We start from the raw sequence: 11,474 nt of genomic DNA, 5'->3' as shown, positions 1-11,474 counted from the left end.
ATTTGGGGAAAAGATTTCAACCTACATCCCTGCCCCAATCACGATACCTGTGGAATGGTGGATGAATATGAGAACCCTATAGTCCACTTTATCCATTCAGGAGTGGGGCCAGCCATGAACAAAATACTTTCCGATCTGGATCTGCAAATTATAAACCCCATTCAACAGTCAAATAACAAACTAGAACCCACCTATAGAGGAAGGGGCCACGAGACCACTGTTGACTACGTAATAGTCTCAGAAGGCCTCAAAGATCAAATTAATAACTTTAAAATTCTGGAAAACAATCTGAGTGATCATTCTGCCTTAAACATAAACTTCCAAACAAACCAACCAAGAACACTAATGGCAACTATAGCAGAAACTCTAACACAGAACAGGTTAGAACTGGGAAAAAACAATGGATATACCATAAAATGGGAAAAAGTGGACCCCAATATTCTTACAAAACAGTTAGTTAAATCTACCTATAATAATATTTTGATCTGTCTCGACCCTCATGCAGAGCCGAATCAAATCGTGGAAAACTTTAAGACAATAATAGAGCAAGTCAGAAAACTACTAACTAAAACACCTAAACAAAACAAAACAAGCTCTACAGGTTGGTTTAACCGAGACTGTACCAAGGCACAGACTAACCTGAAGAAAGCTCTCGGAAATCCAAATAGAGACAAAATAAACATCCAATCTCTTCGACGGGAGTATAACACCGCTAGAAAAGCAAGGAAAAAAGAACTGAAACAATCTTTGTGGAATGCTCTGCACAAGAGTGCACTTCTGAAAGATAGCCAGGCATTCTGGAAAATAGTTAAATCCCCCTTGCTAACGGACCACAACGGCCCAAAAATAGATGTGGCCATTGACGAGGATTCGTGGGTGAACCACTTTTCAAAAATCTTCAAACTGACATCTACTAGTGAAGAACACCATTCTAACACCAACCCAGTAGTCTACCCAATTTTAATGGAGGTTGAGCTGCAGGACTTTGAAATGGCGTTATCATTAAGTAAGAGTGGGAAAGCTCCCGGCCCTGACGGGGTCCCAGTCGACTTATTTAAACATCTTCCAGACCTTTGGGTACCAATACTCACAAGAGTTTGCATAGCAACAACGAAACTCGGCCTGTTAGAGTCATGGTCATCTTCCATCATGGTCCCAATCTTTAAGAAGGGGGACCGACAAGACACTAAGTGTTATCGACCAATTTCGCTCCTCGACTCCTTGGGCAAATTAGTTGGCAGAGTCCTTCTTGAAAAGTTACAGCAATGGGTAGAAGACAAAAACATCCTCTCAGACTTACAGTTCGGGTTCAGGGAGGGCTTTGGAACTGTCGAACAGGCCCTAAATCTAAGCTTGTTAACATCAAAATACACCCATGCTAAACCTGGTTCCATCTACATGGTATATGTGGATTTGTCCTCCGCATTCGACTGCGTTTCGCACGCGAAGCTCTGGTCACTGCTGAGCGCAATGGGGGTAGACCCCCCTCTTTTGGACTTTCTGAGGGAGCTATACAGTGAAGCCACGGCGAGAGTGAGGTACGGGACAAAAGGAGAACTGACATCACCATTCAGGGTAGAGCGGGGAGTGAGGCAAGGCTGCGTCCTGGCCCCCTTCCTCTTCTCTTTGTACACCAATGGCCTAGAAGAGTCTATGTTGAGAGGGGGGAGAGACCTCCCTAGAGCAAAAGATCGCTTGATCCCCGCGCTGCTTTACGCGGACGATGCAGTCATTCTAGCACGTACCCCCATCGAACTGCAGAAATCTTTAACCAAATACGCAGACTTCATGGGTGCCTTGGACCTGCACATTAACGTCAAAAAAACTTTTGTCATGGTAGCCGGTGGATCAAGAAAAGCAACTAAGTCCATTTTTCTGAAAGATCAAAATATTGAAAAGACCTCACAATATCCCTACTTAGGCATTATGATCGATGACGCCCTAAACTGGAAAGCGGCGGTTGAGGCCAGGAGACATCTCTTCAAACGAGCGATCATGGCATTGATGAAATTCTCCAATAAACTCGGGAAAAGACCACCAGTAGAATTGCTACAGATTTATGCTGCGAAATGCCAAGCCATCGCACTATACGGTGCAGGGATCTGGGGACATACACCCACCGGCTCTATACAAAAAGAGGAGAATATCTTCATGAGATTCCTTTTATCAACTCCAAGAGGCACCTCCACCTATGCCTCACACATAGAACTGGGAATCCCATATATTGAAGATTTAATGAAAATCCAACCTCTTTTACTTTGGAGGCGAGTTTGGCTGTCGGAAAAAAATAGTCTGACCAAAAGCATTCTACACGACACTATGGAGTTGGACCACGCTCACAAAATAGCCTGGCTCTCTTATGTAAGACATTTTTTTTCCGACCTGGGTCTACAAAAATACTACCACACGCCAGAAAATTTGAAAGAAATATCCAAAAAAGAACTGAAATTAGTTGCGTTGAGCCATTTGGAATCCCTTAGACTGACTTCGCTGATTGCGAAAAAATCTGTTACTCACGCAATCATGACACAGCAGTCCCCGAAAATCCAGCCATATTTGACTCTGGAGATCACAACTTATGAAAAGATGCTCCTAACAAGGTTCAGAATGAATCTTTTCTTCAGACTAGTATCATTCCCTGAAAAAAATAACTGGAATACTCAGATGGATCCGTGCCCATGTGATGATCTTTCCCAACAGTCCACCATGCACACAATATTGTTTTGCAAGTTTTTCCATTCCCACCGAAAAATCTGGCTAATCCCCTTACTAAAAAAATGGGGCCACAGACAATACCGTCCAGCTATGCTGGCACTTCAAACTTTGGACTCCGAATGTACTGTTTACCACGTACTGAATTTTTTAAAGTGTATCATGAGGCACAGAAACAATCTGTAAAACTGAGGACTAATTCGCATACCCTCTAACCGTTTGCATTCCCTTTTTTTTAACTGTATATTCAATTATACTTTTTAAACAATTTTACTGTGAATATTTGTATGCTATGTTATCTTTTATGGTTTTGCAATGCTAAAAAACCGAATAAAGATTATTATTATTATTATTATAACTCTACAGTGTGTCATCCCTTCGCTCTAATAAGGTGATTACATCACGACACTCAACCTCATGCATACCTACTTTCACATACGCATTCACCAAGCCCATCGGTGGTAACATTTGCTTTGTGGTAGGTGGACATCACTACCAATTCAATGTACTTCCTTTTGGGGTCCCCATGGCTCCAATGGTGTTGACGAAGTCCCTAACGTTGGTGATCCCTCTTCTGTGAAGGGGTGGGAGGTGCAATCACATCTTCCCCTACTTCAACCACTGCTCAAGAGCAGCGGCAGGCAGCAATGCCTACCCACACTAAAGTGGCAATTTCCCTTCTCTACAACTTGGAATTAACCACAAATGCCACCAGATCCCACCCCAATAGATTGGACCCTTCCTGGGTTCCATGCTCAACTTAGTTACTTGGAAAGCCTGCACCAACCAACAAAGGCATTCCAACAGCTGATGTGTTTGCAAATAAACATTTAGGAAACGGTTAAAAAAGTGGACCTATACTATACAATAACAATTTGTGACCAGAAAGTTTGTTATTATTCCAAATATATTCTTTTATTATAGATATTCTGATATATATATTTTTTATATTATTTATATTTTATATAACATCATTGCTCATGAATAGATAGTCAATAAAGTGCATACAAAATACAGTCTGAAGACTACAACCAAATATGTAATAAATTACAGGTTTGATACAAATTTTAAACCAACAACTTGATTATAAATAAAATGTTCAAAATCAAGAAAAAATAGACCATTTCATGTTTTTAACAAAATATCCAAAAAAAACAAAAAGTGGCTAACAATGATTGAATCTACGCGCGTTTCGGCGGGATGCCTTCTTCAGGTAGCCATGAATCTTATGTGAATGGCCGAAAAATAAAGAAAAAACTGAATTTCTTTAGGAGTGTTGGTTCGACAATAGGAACTGGACCTGCTTTGGATATAACGTTGTGTCCCCTAGGTTTTCTAGAAGATGTAGTGGAAGTTATTTCAACCTCATAAGCGCATTCCAATTCCAGTTACAAGACTTGCCAGGTGGCAAACGACATTTTTTGATATTTGACCACCTTTGGTTACAAGGTAAATCAAGATGATGCCCTGACAAATGGCGAATATCTTGTTACCCGATATTGAGAGGATAAGTGATGTAATAATAATAATAATATCCACATTTGTAAAGCGCGAGACTCATCTAAAAACCCACTAAATGTAACATAGGCTGTACCCTAACCAATACTTCGCAGTCACTAACACAAAGAAAAGGAGGGTGGAGGTTATGGTTGATCTTCATAAAAAATTCAATTTCGAAGAAACAAAAGAGATTAAAGATACTAGAGGGTCGGCAACAGGGCATTCCTTTGAATATTCTTAACGTATATGCAGCAAACAAAGGCCAGTAACAGTACCTACTCCAACGTCTGACAAAAAAATGGGGAGTGGACCAAGTTAGATTGCTCTGGGTTGGTGATTTCAACTGAGCACCAGCGTCATTGTTAGATAGACACCCCATTCTAGGTATCTACAAGGAATGATGTCAAAGGCACTGCTACAAGGGATGAGGGACTTAGGCCTTATGGATTTACAAAGAGAAACAAATATCTGGGTATGCAAGTGTTCTTCTTAGATCCTACTCTAGGACTGATTTGATATGGGGCACGCAGGAAATGTTAGAAGATACAAGCTCCATGACACATAGCACAATAGGGATATCGGACCATGCTATGTTTATGTCCAAGTTATGCCTGGCTGAGTCGGTAGTTTCAGAGACTGTAGAATGCTGGCTCTCTATATAGTGTACTAAAATGAAGTACATGCTGCAGAGAGTCCAGTGAGTCCCTTATTGGTTCACAGAGGCAAAAGTAGATAATACTAACGCTCTATTTGTGGTACTGTGGGCGGGCAGTTAGGCTTATCAGAGGGTAGTACTAAGCATTTGTTGTACTCCCAGAGGCAATAAATGAGACACACAATCAAGAATAAATCCGAGACCAATTTCTAAAAATAGTATCGATTTTTATGTAGTTGTTAAGACCAAGAACTTTGATTTATATACAGTAAGTACTTTCAAAGTTACGATTTTTAAAAGTACGGAAAATATATCACTTGTGTGAACAATCACGCACCATTGAGTCAATTGGAAAAAGCAGAAAAATGCATATAAAATCAGAAAATGCGTTAATGAAGTTCACCTTCTCGTTTTAGGTCAATAGCACCACCATGTCCATTGTTGCAGCAGCAGAAGAGCGGGAGCAGGGTGCTGAGGGTGATGGTAGCAGGTGCTCTACGATGAAGGGGGGGGCCTTGGAAATACACTGCACAGGAGGACGTAAAGAGAAGTCCAGTGGGTTCCACTCAAGGGAGAAAGTTGCAAGGGTCTCATGACCACAGGATCACAGCTGGATGGTCGTTACCGGGGCTGGTTGGGCCGGGTGCAGAGCAGTTAGGTCAGCCAGGCACCATTCGTCGAGATCTCCTCGTGGTCAGAGCAGGCAACTTGGAGAGACGATTTCGAGACAGCTGAGCCACTCGTAACATGGGTCTCAGGGGTCTCGATGTCCCCTGATGGGTGCTTGCTTCTGGGGTAAATGGTGTCTGGCACAGACTTTTCATCTCGCTGTTTGCTGAACGGGGTCCGGTACCCTGGGTATTGGTACAGTGCAGCTCCGGTAGGTCCTGGTGTCTCCAAACTTGGTGGGGAGACAGATTAGACCCTCTGTTGCTGATGTACATCTTCTGGTTCAGGTGCTGCTTTGGAGTAGCCTGGGAGCAGCAAGTTGACAAACTGGACTGAGCAGGATCAATGCCTGCGATGTGCAGGGGAGTCATACCTTCACTCCAAGGGAGGGGACAGTTAATACGGATCTTCACATACCAAATATTTGTCAGACTCTACGATCGAATAAATATTTAAGAAAGTGCGGACCGATTTGGGCTAATACCCGTTGGAATCCCCCCCTTTCTCGACTATGTGGACCACTTACTTGGCTGTCCTGGTTTATATTTTCCACATCAACTTCCAGATTTGATCCAGTGAACTCTTTATATACATAAAGACAAAATCGTGGCTCTCCTGATGAAGGCGCTTCTAGCGTCGAAACGCGTGTTGAGAAGATCCATCTCACAGCCACCTTTTCATGATGTATATATGTATTTATGTCTGTAGTATCTCATTTGTTTTGTATCAATCACAGTTTTTTGTGATTTTAGTCATTTAACTCCTGTGTTATTTTTTATATCTATGTTGTATTGTACATATGATGTGTCACATATCTTTTTAACAATAAGTTAAATAAAATTTAAATATGTTTTAATATAGCTAACCTGTATTTGCACTGAGTTCCCACAATAATGATGTTGTGATGAGCTGTTAGATGAATTGAGCTGACTGACTGCCTAGAACTATAGCGCAGTAGAAGTGGTGCAGTTAGAAAAATCATATTGTGTGTATTGTAATATTAATCATATTTGTATTAAAAAATAATTAACCTTAATCGTTTTGTCTAACTTTCCCATAGGGTGATCTCCACCTTGGTGCAAACCCATACATTCTCTTATTAAAAGCTCCATCCCCTGATTTGCAGGGGGGCAGATGTGTAAGTCTTCACGTAGCTGTAACCCTCCACTCAGCAGTGGTAAACAGCAAAAAATACGACCCTATACCCGGGTATAGTAGTGAAATGACACCTGTACATTTACCTTTGTGAATCAGGCCCTTAATGTATTGGTAACACCTAGATGCAGAATGGAATTCTTGTTGAGCATTATGAGAGTAGATTCTAGCAGTCAAATCACATACGGTTAAGAGGAGCTTTATGCTTGGAGGGGAGCTCATCTGAAGGTGGCCAAGTGAGGGACAGAGAGACTATGAATGCTTGCATAGGATAAAAAACAAATGAGGCTGCCAAAGTAAGTCGCTCGGTGCTGCAACACCTGCTATAGACACCTCTGCAGAATAAAGAATAAAACATTCTGTTGTCAGGGTTACGTGATACATTTAACCTAACACAGCTGCAGATATAGAACGGCAACAAAAATCCCTTTCTGCAAAAGGAAATGGTGCACTTTTATCAGAAGTCAATGACCAAGAAGTTACAGAACAAGTCTCACTTTGAAGTAATCACTATGATGGTCCACACCTTTTTTTCACAATGTAGTAGTCCCTGTATGCAGAGAATCAATGACTACCTTGCTCAACTGGGGAGCCCGAACATGCATAAAGTCAGTGAGGCCACAGCCATAGGTGAACTGAAGTCTTCAGTTCTTGTAGCCATTTGCCAGAATACCAGCAGGATCCAGGAGTTTTCCCATAATATGGCATCTTATTGAATGTCCCTCTCAGCCCCTAGCTAGGGTTCAATCAGATGTCCTCCACTCGACCCAGGCACTGTGACAAGGGTGACCACTGCACTTCTAGTCATTATAAGCAGTGTCTGCAGCCCTGACCTGATCACCTACAAATCATTGTTTTCAGGTGTGTTAGACTAAACACCCAGACCATTAGGGGATCACATGAACGTTCAAGACTACAAACAATGTCCGTTATGACCTAGAAGGAAGTGGTTCCCCTAACTGTGACAGCGAGGTGTAGCACTTGCTAAAGCAGATACCGCCCTACGGGCACATGGACTCTCCAATCCAAGTCTCCTGCCCACACCTGATTTAAAGGAGCTGTGCTTAGGGAGGAAGGAGGCACCTCACTAACAGTGGGTAGAGGTGATAACTCCAGGATTGAAACCAACTCCCCTACCTCTAATATCTTGAACATCTGGATAGGGTAACCAGGTGATTTCATGTCACCAGGATATCACTTCTTCATTATTGAACTTTTACATATCAGTGCCTTCTAGGAGTTGTAGCCTTTGGTTTGTTTTGATTGAGCTAATTGGATCAACACACCTGATAACAATGATGTGTAAATGCAAAGTCCAAGAGTGGAAAAGTGTTGTCTCCATGGCACTGTGCCACTTGGTCATCATGCATAGGGGCAAAGGATGGGTGGTGAATGACGGATCACATGTGGCAAGAACGTGGCTGGTTCCCGAAGAACTTAAACTCTTCCAAGCCACGTTCCTGCTCTGGCTACAATCCCAACACATTTAGCCTGCGGTGGGGTCTGGGGCAGATCGAGCATGTTGAATTGCAATATTACAATATATAGAGGAATATATTTAGAACGAGGTCATGCAACGCTGCGTAGCAAGGGAGTTGCTGCGCTTCACTTGCATGAATGGGAGAGAGCAAAACTACGCAATATCTCCACCTAAATGGCACATTCCTGCCCTCTTCAAGCCTTGGTGCACTTGTGGCTGCCTAGCACCAGTGCAGGAACCCTTGTGCGATAGTGCAAGGGTGTCTGCCTTGAGATTAAGGATAGTTTTAATACTGAGTGGTTAAATAAAGATGCAGGATTATGGGAAAAGGAAAATAAAGCAGATTTACACAAGATTACATAGCGTAACAATACTGAAGCCTTATAAACCGTCAAGAAGCTGACATCTGAACCTCAGGGAAAACTGATTGTTGAATAAAGTCCATAAGACAAAGTATAGTTTAGGAAAAGATTTAATCCATAAGTAAGGAAAAGAGGAAGCACCGCTGGTTACACGACCACAGGCTCCAGCAGACCTCCAACAACTGTCTCCTCTTGGTTCATGGGACTGATCACATGTTCTATTCTAGAACACTGTGATCGTGCCATGAACCAAGGGTTTGTAAAACAACATGTGCAGGATCTCGTGCCTGCAAGCACGAGATGAGCACTGGAAAAGTAAGCTGACATATATAACACATCTTCCCTCCTTAAATAAAAAAAATAAAAAAACAATTAATACACAAATCTATTTCTGATAAATGAAACAAAATCAGCCATCCACCCTGGTTTTTCCCGCTGTCGTTTTCCAGAATCTGCATTATAATCATTATCATTGGAAACATTGACAAAATCATCATTACAGACTGGTCTATTGACAAGATTCATCCTCAAGATTGTCCTCAGAATTGAGATAAATAGTTTTGTTCCCTTTGAGAACAGCAATTCTACTTAAATTCCAGACCTTATTATTGGTAAGTTTAACAGAGTTCTTAAGTACCTCTTTTATTTCAAAAGGTCCCATAAATTGGCTTTCCCCTTTTTTGACTTTCCAAGGTTTTTTTACTTTAACAAACATCCCCACCTTAACAATCGGATCATGAACCGACCCTCTTTTCTTATCATACCGTTCTTTATTAACAGCATGATTTTTTATGAGATTTTCTTTTACAATCTGAAAATCCAAACTAGACATAGTAGATGGAGCTAACCATGCAGGATTACATTTGGTTCTCGGGAGTCTACCCCTCATTATTTCAAACGGGGAGTAACCCGTCATAGCATTAATCGAGGTCCTATACATCCATACAGTTTTGAAAATTTGAAGTTCCCATTTATCATTTTCAATTCCTGTAACTTGGATAGCACTTTTGAGAACTCTATTAAACCTTTCAATGACACCATTACCACTGGGGTTGTACAAAGAGGTGGTACAATGAATAATGCCAACTCTATTGAAATCCGCTTTTGCTTTGTTAGACAAGAATTGAACACCATTGTCTGTAATAAGTCGTACCGGTAACCCCTCTTCAGTGAAAATTTCATCCAGAAACAATAACACAGAATCAGTGTCCACTTTATCTACAATTTTGACTACCGGCCATTTTGAAAAGACATCGATTGTTGCAAGAACGTATTTAGAGTTAGGACCAACTGGACCCATACTATCCATGGCAATGGTATGCCACGGAAAATCCTGAATGTTATGTTCACCTATATTAGGTTTTAGAGTAATCAAAGTCTTATCAGCATTCGCACAAGTAATGCAATTCCTAATAATTTGTTCAATGAAAACATCCATGCCTGGCCACCAAAAATTGTTTTTTACTTTTTGTTTGGTTCTGACAATACCACAGTGGCCCTCATGACCGTGAGAAACGATATTATTTCTTAATTTGCATGAAGGAATGGCACGATCTCCCCTTTTTAGTACACCATCTACCAAAGAGAGTTCATCCTTTATCATCCTTTATCTCCCAAAAACTTCTTACGTCAGAATTGATGTTCTTTTTATTAGGCCAACCCGATACAATATACCCTTCAACATTTTTTAATATGGGATCATTTTCAACTTCCTTAAACCAAACTTTTCGGTCAATTGGTAAAAGGTCTTCATCATGTACCAAAGCTATATGATAATCATGCCACTCATTGTATGTACTTTCTCTCAGAGGTAATGGCATTCTTGATAGAAAATCAGCCATTACATTATCTTTCCCGGGTACATAAACAATGGTGTAAATAAAATCCTGCAGGCGCATAGACATTCTAGCTATGCGTGCTGAAGCTTTCAACATGCCTTCTGTGGTTAAAAGGCGTACCAACGGTTTATGGTCACTTCTGATTAAGCACTCCTTGCCCCACACAAACACCCTGAAATGCTCAAGTGCCCATACGCAAGCTAAAGTTTCCCTTTCTATGGTAGAATATTTCTCTTCTGCAGGTGTGAGTGCTCTGGACGCATGCGCAATGACGTGCTCTTTACCATTATTGGATTTCTGAGACAGCATTGCACCTAAACCCTTTGAACTAGCGTCTGTAGTGATAATGCACAGGAGTGAAGGCTATTTTCTGACCTCTGTCTATTTTTCTATCTTGCCCTTTCTTCCTCTGTCATCCTTCCTCTGTGGTGACTTTCTGGGTTTTCACCCAACAGCATAAAACAGACTTAGAACTTTGAGTTCTGCACTGTATTCCCTGTTATATGTATGACCCTTCAGGCCACACCATGCTTGGCCCTGGGTCACACATTAAGGCGTTTGACAATTAGGAGGTTAATTTAGGGAAATGTATAGTAATATCTCACATACTGATGGGAGTGCACAAGCCGCCACTCACTCGGCAGAAGCGGATTTGTCCTTCAGTGCTTCTCCCAATGACGCAGGCACTCAGAAGCCAATCTTCTATTTATGCACAACGCAGGCAAATACGTCAGACCAGGGCCAGTCCTAGGATTTGCAGATTCTGCCCACTTACATCTACCTCTGTGCTTTACTTTTTACTTCACCTCTTGCTCAGCCTATTTTCTTCTCTTGCTGGTTCACCCTCTCTTACATCCACCTCGTTCTGCATACTCTCCTTTTAACGTCTCATCTTTCCCCCATCTCCAAGACTCTTACATTTACTTTCTGGTTCTGCCACTCTTACATCCATCTTGACCCTCAGACCTCCATGCTCTACTCTTTACCTCTCATCTTTCCACCTTGCCTCTCATATTCGCTTGCTGATTCTGCCCCTCTTACATCCACATCTCTCTTCCCTGCCCTAATCTTCACATCTCAATTCTCCACCCAGTCTTTATCTT

The sequence above is a fragment of the Triturus cristatus genome, chromosome 11, assembly GCF_964204655.1.
Source record: "Triturus cristatus chromosome 11, aTriCri1.1, whole genome shotgun sequence".
In the NCBI taxonomy this organism is placed as follows: domain Eukaryota; kingdom Metazoa; phylum Chordata; class Amphibia; order Caudata; family Salamandridae; genus Triturus; species Triturus cristatus.
Note: the sequence above shows the minus strand (reverse complement) of the source record.